At 38.5% G+C, this 9,100-nt stretch overlaps 1 non-coding gene across 1 annotated transcript; it reads left to right on the plus strand.

Annotated features, from left to right (window-relative positions):
• Window positions 1–3,463: 3,463 nt before the first annotated feature.
• LOC144255598 (U5 spliceosomal RNA) lies at window positions 3,464–3,582 on the plus strand. Its single transcript, XR_013343866.1, has one exon. It is a non-coding gene; the product is annotated as a U5 spliceosomal RNA (small nuclear RNA).
• The last annotated feature ends 5,518 nt before the right edge of the window (window positions 3,583–9,100 follow it).

Raw genomic sequence — 9,100 nt, forward strand, 5'->3', positions numbered from 1 at the left:
ACACACACACACACACACACACACACACACACACACAATTCATTAAGGCAACAGCACAATTGGGACCTTCTAAGCTTAAGACCCTATGCAACTGCACAGACTGCTTGTCCCTGAAGTTTAACCCATCTACCCCAAACTTGGCACTTAATTGTGATCATAAAAGTCATCAAAAAAGAAAAAAAAATGCCCACTATCATCACTCATTTCAATGTCTCTGTCTGCCAGAGTTTACAACCAGTTAAAGAAAACAAGAAAAATGAATAATAAAAAGAATAAGAGGTCTGGAGTTGTGGCTGAGTGGTAGAGTGCTTGCTTAGCATGTGTGAGGAACTGGTTTTGATCCTCAGCACCACATAAAAATACACAAATAAAATAAAAGTATGCTATACATCTACAACCACAAAAAATACATTTTTAAAAACATCAACTCTTAAAAAAAAATGAGAGGCAGATATGGTGGTACACACCTGTAATCCCAGTGACTCAGGAGGCTGAGGCAGGAAGATTTCAAATTCAGGCCAGCCTTGGTAACTCAGTGAGGGCCTAAGCAACTTAGTGAGACCCTGTCTCAAAACTAAAAACAGAATAAAGCAGTAGTAAAGCACCCATGGATTCAATACTTGGTACAAAAAATAAAATAAAAATAAAAAAACAATAAGACTTGTTGTCACTTTGATGAAAGGCTTTCTCTGCACAGACCATCCAAGAAAATCTACCAGGGTTAAGGATGTAGCTTAGTGGAGGAGTGCTTGCTTAGCATGACTTGATCCTCAGCATCACAGAGGAAAAAAACAAAAAATAAAAAATTAGCATTTATTGAAACTGAGGGGTTAAGAGCGATTTTAAACAAACTCAACTGCATTACTGTATGTGAGCAATAGGTAATTATAAAATTATACTTAAAAATCTATACTAGTTGAGAACAGTGGCGCATGCCTATGATCCCAACAGCTTGGGAGACTGAGGCAGAAGAATCCTGGGTTCAAAGCCAGCCTCATCAACTTAGCAGGACCTAAGCAACTCAACAAGACCCTGTTTCTGATAAAAGTACAAAAAAGGGCTGGGGGGGCTGGGGAATGTGGTAACGTGCTTGTCTGGCATGGGGCACTGGGTTCGATCCTCAGCACCATATAAAATAAAATAAAGATGTTGTGTCCACCAAAAACTGAAAAATAAATATTAAAAAATTCTCTCTCTCTCTCTCTTAAAAAAAAGGGGGGGTCTGGGGGTCTGGAGATGTAGCTCAGTGGCAGAGCGCTTCCCCGGTATGTGTGAGGCACTGGGTTAGATCCTTAGCACCACATAAAAAAACTAAACAAATAAAGGCATGCTGTCCATCTACAACTCAAAAAAAAAAAAGCGGGGGGGGGGGGGGGGGTGCCCTGGGGATGTGGCTCAAGTGGTAGAGCGCTTACCTGGCATGTGTGTGGCGGGGTTGGATCCTCAGCACCACATACAAAGATGTTGTGTCCGCTGAAAACTGAAAAATAAATTAAAAAATCCACATCCCTAGATCTTTTTATTTTTTGAGACAGGGTCTCACTAAGTTACTTAGATCCTCCCTAAATTGCTGAGGCTGGCCTCAAACCTTCTGTCTCATCCTCCTGAGTTACTGGGATTACAGGCCTGTGCCACTATGCCCAGCATGCCCAGCAATAAGGGGGAATATTTACAATGTTCATGAATATATGATATGCATATCACAAAAAAATTAAGTCAGTGGGGTCCAGTGACACATGGCTGTAATCCCAGAGGCTTGGGAGGCAAAGACAGAAGCACAAGTTCAAGGCCAACCTCAGTAACTTAGTGAGGCACTAAGCAATTTAATGAGACCCTCTCTCAAAATAAAAAATAAAAGAGGCTGGTGATGTAGCTCAGTGATAGTGCACCCTTGGGTTCAATTCCCAATTCCCCCCCAAAAAAAGAAGTCTTAAGTACTTCTGTGGCCACATGTAAAAGGAAGAGTGGCCACTGAAGTGCAGGGATCAGACTCTGGATCCAGAAGACCCTGAAGCACTACAACTTCCTCCATAGTCTGGCATGGCTCACCTTATTTCTTACTCATTCCTTTCTTGGTTGACTCCTAAAAAGGCCCAATGGAGCAGAAGGTGAATTTCCCTTTAAAAGCCAAGGGTAGGGCTGGGGATGTGGCTCAAGCGGTAGCGGGCTCGCCTGGCATGCGTGCGGGCCCGGGTTCGATCCTCAGCACCACATACCAACAAAGATGTTGTGTCCGCCGAGAACTAGAAAATAAATATTAAAATTCTCTCTCTCTCTCCTCTCTCACTCTCTCTTTAAAAAAATAAAAAATAAAAAAATAAAAATAAAAGCCAAGGGTAAAGAAACACTTCCCAAAGATATAATCATCAAACTTTGAGGGGCCATGTTGTTTTCAGGAAATCGCCCCTCCCTTTATAATTAATTATTTTTACAGAGGAAGCTTCCCATAACACCAGTGTTAAAAAAAGAAAAAAAAAAAAAAAGTGGGGGGGGGGCGCGCTAAGCACTTGCCTGGCATGTGTGAAGCACTGGGTTCCATCTTCAGCACCACATAATAAATAAATAAAATAAAGGTCCATCGACAGTTAAAAAAAAAAGATATTGTGTCCATCTACAACTAAAAAAATATTAAAAACAAAACAAAACAACAACAACAAAAAACTTTTGGAGGGGCTCAGTGGCGGTCACCTGTAATCCTCAGCATCTTGCCCTAAGCAACTTTGCTAGACCCTGTCTCTAAATAAAATGCAAAAAGGTCTGGGGATGTGGCTCAATAGTTAAATGCCCCTGGGTTCAATCCCTTGTACAAAAAAAAAAAAAAATGCCTTTTAAAAATTTAAGTATATTTTACACACAAATAACATAATCATAGTTCAAAGAAAAATAATACAATAAAACTCTAATGCGCCCTCCGAATTCAAGGAAAAGAATATTGCCAACAACTTTGATAACCTCTAAGTGGAAGCACTCCTCATTCCCCTAGGAATATTCCCCTCATTGCAACTGTGTCTGGCCACTATGCAGAATTTGTATCAAACATTCCTTTGCCCTTTACCAACCCTCCCGGTCCGAACTGTAAGAAAACTACTTTATTTAAAAGAAATCAAACTCAAAGTCCCAGTGTATGAATACACTAAATTAGAACCTCTCTGATAACCAGCACTTCGTTTAAACCTGGGAGCAAATGCTCGCCTCCTAGATGGCTCCACAGAACTAAGATATTTCCGGAGTATCAAGGGTAATTATTCAGGTTCATTTGCATACCCATAAGACACTGCAAATAGTGCAAGTGTTTTCATGAAAACAAATTTATTCATTATGCTAGTTTCTAAGAATATGAGCTAGGTATTTACAAAATTTATCAGGTAAACTTCTGCAGGTAGTAATGCGTTAGATAAATAACCACCATCAGTGAACTAGGCATTGCAGTTACTCCAGGCAGGGACTAGGAGCGGACCGAAGTATACTCTGGTTTCTCTTCAGATCGTATAAATCTTTCGCCTTTTACTAAAGATTTCCGTGGAGAGGAACAATTCTGAGTCTGAAACCAATTTTTTGAAGCCTTGCTTTTTCAGCAAGGCTATATCTACTTGTTCAAAGAAAGATTTGTGGGTTTTTTTTTTATTACATGTTTCTCCGGTTCGGGTAAATCAAGTCTACACATATGGTTTCCCAGAACATATTTTTTTCTTTCAAGTTTTTAGTTGTCAATGAACCTTCGTTTTATTTATGGTGCTGAGAATCAAACCGGTCCCTGCCACACACGTGCTAGGCAAGGGCTCTACCAATTTTTATTCTGAGTTTGGCTGGCTGAGGTAACAATCCTTTTTAAGAGAGAGAAGAGATTTTTTTTTTTTAAAGGTTTTCGGTGGACACAAAATCTTTATTTCATGTGGTGCTGAGGATCGAACCCAGCGCCCCGCCCATGCCAGGCAAGCACACTACCGCTTGAGCCACATCCTCAGCCCCAGAACACATCTTAATCCTATTAAGTTTTATTATACAACTGACAAGCATTCTTTTTCTCAGCACAAGACTGTGAATTATACAAGAGTGTTAAGCCTTAACTCAGATTTGGGCATTTTTTAAAAATTTTGGTTTGCAAGATTTCACCTTTTTTATTTTATTTTATTTTTTGGTGGGTGTCTCTCAGTTTCCCATGCTGTCCTGGAACTTGTGGTATTCCTGCCTCAGCTTCCTGCATAACTGGGATTACAAGTGTGCAGTGCTCTTTTTGCTCATTTGCATTGCACTATATTCTAATTTTCACTTTTTTACTCAAAACATTGCTGCTATGAAAACACAGAACACAAGCACACCAGTTTTTATAGGACTTACATGTCTCAGGAATTCCTGGACATCCCTCTTTCTTTACTGAATAATGACAAATTACTTTTCAAAACAGATGACTTGGAGTTAATTATTTGGAGTTAATTACTCTGGCCTTTTCTTTTCTTAATTCTTTTCTTTTCTTTTCCCTCCCTCCCTCCCTCCCTTCCTTCCTTCCTCTCTTCCTCATACCTAGAGAGTGTAAAATGGTATTATAATAATTCAAATTCTTATTTCCTGATTCCAGAAAGACTGAATATCTTTTGAAGGTTTTTTGAAGGTCAAGGGTTGAAGTTTGCATGCCTAGCTGGCACAAGGTTCTATGTTCAATCCCTAATACTGCAAAAAAAATTAAATTAATACTGTCTATACGTGTACAGTACACATGCAATTTTTTCCTAATATTTTCAAACCACAGCTGGTTGACTGCAGATACAGAACCTGAGGAGATACAGATTGTATCCAGCTTCTGAATCTATTTAAACTGATGCTATTGTAAGTTATCACATGAAAACTATAGATATGATGTTTTCAAATGTGCACCAGGAACATACATTTCAAAATTCTTTTGGGATTTATGGGAACAAGATATTTGACTCCATGACCTTAATTTAACAGGTAGGCTTTGTGGCCAGATCTGAGCACTGAAAGAAAACAGTATCCCCTTGTGGCCAGCTTAGAGGCTGGAGTAGAAATGAACCAAGAAAAGAGATAAATCTGGTGCTGAGATTTAGAGCCCCCATCTACCTTCGCTCCAGGAAGTCTCTCCATTGCAGAATTTGAAAAGGCTGGGCTGGGCCTGGTGGCTCCCACTTATAATCCCAGTGTGGAGGCTGAGGCAGGAAGATTGCAGGTTCAAGGTCAGCCTCAGCAATTTAGTGAAACACTGTGTTAAAATAAAAAGGATTGGAGGGCTGGGGATATAACTCAGTTGGTACAAATGTCTTGCATGCACAAGGCCCTGAGTTCAATCCACACCACCACAAAAAAATAAAATTAAAAAAATAAAAAATTAAAGGATTAGCTAAATGTTAACAGTACTCCTGGATTCAATCTCCAGTATCAAACAAACACATAAACAAAAATTCAAAAAAATTGGATGTGGTCTCCACATTTGAATTTGCATCATGTATCTATGGTCCTGGAATCTAGTCACAAGTAGTAATCACAGAACAAACAGCAAGAACAGGCAAGAATGATTCAATATTAATCTCTTATAGATCACCACTATAAGAGATGAAAGCAAAATCATCCGATAATCCCATAAATACAGAAAAGGTGTTTAATAAACTCTCCATTCACTGACACACATTTACATATTTTAATTGTATTATATTAGAATTAATATAACAGTATCCTAATTAATAATTTCATTTATTTAGTAGCATAGTTAATCTATTTAATATAGTGAACATTACCACCAAAAACCCCAAGCAAATGTCACACATTAATAGAAAGTGTCTTAAATTTTTTCTTCAGAGTCCAAAAGGAGACAAGACACTTCCACTTGATTTTGCACTACCAGTGTAATGTTAAATACAAGAAACTACAGAAAATTATAACAATGGAAAGTAAAATAAAGAAAAGGAAAAAAAAGTATACAGATCAGAAAAACAAAAGTTATCATTACTAATGGTCCATATGATTACCTTCATAAAAGATCCAAAAAGATCTAGAACTATACTGTCCAGTATGGTGGCCACTGGACACATGTGTGGCTGTGGAACATTTGAAATGTGGCTAGCTTGAATTAAGATGTGGTTTTTTTTTTTTAGTTGTAGTTGGACACAATATCTTTTTTTTTTTTTTTTTTTTTATGTGGTGCTGAGGATCGAACCCAGGGCCTCACATGTGCTAGCCGAGCGCTCTACCATTGAGCCACAACCCTAGCCCCTAGATATGTTTTAAGTATATATTCACACTGGATTGTGAAGACTTTAAAAAATTATAAACAAGTAATTATTTTTATATTGATTATTGAAAAATTAATATTTGGGATGTTTAACATTTATTACTTAAGTAAATAAAACAATTAATTTTACCTGTTTATTTTTATTTTTATTAATTTGGCTACTTTTTCTTTTTTTTTTTTTTTCCTCAGCACTGGGAACTGAACCCAGGGTGCTCTACCACTGAATTTTTTATTTATTTATTTTTTTTGACATTCATGTCTTTATGTTTTTCTAAAATGTTTTTCTAAAACACACTTGAATCAGAGCAAATTTTCTTCCTGTAGTATACAATTATTCAGCCAAGTGACACTAGAAAATAACATGTCCCTGGGTCACAGAACCCCAAGAGACACTTGAGTATATTTTCAATTTCAAAAGGACATACAAAAACTACAGTTAGAAACAAATATCAATGTTGATTTTCTAGTGTTCTGATTTTAAACACATCTATTACTTTTTTATGATGATCTGAGTCTCAATAAGCCAAGTTATCTAACATCACTTATTTTGCCTTTCAATATCTGAGCAATAATGCAAAGTTTGTATAGCAAAGAAAGTAAAGTTTTATATATTTTTTCCTAAAGCAGAAAGTCATCATCTGGTTATTTTAAGAGTTTATACTCATCTCTCTGCTTCTCCTAGCTAAATATTATATTTTATCTTTGCAGAACACCAAAAGATGGTGAGAAGGTAAACTAATTAAGTAAATATCTGAGAAGTTGAGTAAAAACAAAGCAGTACTTTTATCTACCACTGAATTTTATTCCCAGTCCTTTTTATTTTTAATTTTGAGACAGGTTCTCACGAACTTGCCAAGGCTGGCCTCTAACTTGGTATGCTCCTGACTTAACCTCCCTAGTTGCTGGGATTATAAGCATGCTTCACCTCACCTGTAGGTTATTTCTTATATTAAAGATTAGCATGAATTATTGCCAGAAATGCAGGAGTACGCCACACCAGAAACAGTGAAATGGTACCAGCCCCTCAAAACCCAGGTTTACAATCAGGATGACTCCATGCTTTGGGATTCAGAAACCCTGGAAGTTCCATGACATCAGAGCCTGGATGGCTAAAAACAAAAGTGAAGCTTCCAGGCAGCTCTCTAACCAGGTAGCTCTCTTCCAGGTAGCTCTCAAAAGCTACCGGAACCTTTCCAGAGGGAAGCAGAGCAAAGGCCAGAAGATGAATGCCCCAAAAACCCAGGAGCAGAGAAACTTCTTTTGTGTCCCCTTAGCCCCTGGCCAAGCCCTGTGAGGTATAGCTATTAATAGGTGGTGCATCTCCAAGGGTCTCTTTAACTTCCATTACATTGTGAAATATAACAAAACATGTATTGGTGGATGAAACTGCAAACATATGCCAAGTCAAAGAAACAGAACAACAACAACAAAAAATACATGTATGCTTTGGTTCATATGAAATGTCCAAGACAAGAACATTAAAGTGATCATCAAAGGCTGGAAAACTAGGGGGACAGGAAGTAACTGCTTCTGGGTACAGTTTTTTTGGAGAATGCCAAAAATGTTCTAAAATTAAGATTGTGGTGATGATTGTACAATTCTGTGAAAATACTATTGAATTGTATACTTCAAGGGTATGAATGTTATGGCTTTTGAATTTTATCCAGTAAGTGTTTTAAAACTAGAGCCACGGGAGGTGGTGTACGTCTGTAATCACAGTGGCTCAGGAGGCTGAGGCAGGAGGCTTGCGAGTTCAAAACCAGTCTCAGCATCTTAGCGAGGCACTTAGCAACTCAGCAAGATCCTGTCTCTAAATAAAATATTAAAAAGGCTGGGGATGTGGCTCAGTGATTAAGCACCCCTGTGTTCAATACCCAGTATCAAAAAAAAGTGTTTTTAAACTCTATTAGACATACAAATCACGTACAAGTCAAACGATTGTCTTATTAGCAAAGAAAACAGCAAAGTGGGAGGGGAAAGTTTCAGTTCAGAGGTATGAAAGGTGAGAAGCAGACATCTACATCAGAAGCTTGAAAAATTAAAAAGAGCAGTTTTCCTTTTACAAGCAAGGAGTTCTATTGTAGGCCGTTGGGAGAGGACAGCACATTTGTAAAGCATAGGCTAAGGAGACTCGAGCTCTGACACTGGAATAGCAAGGTTTCATCCCCAACAAGCAGCGCCAGTGGGACAGAAAATCAGAAACTGAACGCGCAGGGTCCCAGGAATTCTCAATGGCAGACGAAAATGCAGAATATTCGAGCGTACGGGCTGGCGTACAAGGTGAACGAAACCACCACAACCACATCCAAAATCCCGTGTGCCCGCCACGCAGTGTAAGAAAAATGAAAGTGCAAAACTTTTAAAATAAACTGCGGCGTGCAATTTTCCCCACTTGACACTCCTCACTCTGACCGAAGGGAGGAAACTGACTATCCTGCATTTTGTGACAAAGTGTTATTTGCTATTTTCTATTTCAATGTAATAGTCTTTAAAGGAAGTCAAACTCAGACGTACAAAATACAAGACAGATAAAACCCGAATGTGACCTAGGTGGGACCGTGTTTGGATTAGCCCGCTTCGCCCCCAAACGGTGACGCAGAGTAACTAGGCGAGCACTCCACTACTTCCTGAATGGAAAGGGAGGTGACTCCACTTATTTGCATACCCACAGTGCACTGCGCAGACAGGTCTAAAAGGGAAAAAAAATTTAAGTTTCCGTGCATATTTTGTGCAAATGACACATTTGTACAAACTAAACTGAAACTTTTTCTTGATGTACAGAATCCTAGCGTTAACTAGCCACCATCAGTGAATTAGTAGTTGCTGTTACCCGAGCTGTGGATTATAGGTGACAACAGC

This window comes from Urocitellus parryii, chromosome 6 (genome assembly GCF_045843805.1).
Source record: "Urocitellus parryii isolate mUroPar1 chromosome 6, mUroPar1.hap1, whole genome shotgun sequence".
Classification (NCBI taxonomy): domain Eukaryota; kingdom Metazoa; phylum Chordata; class Mammalia; order Rodentia; family Sciuridae; genus Urocitellus; species Urocitellus parryii.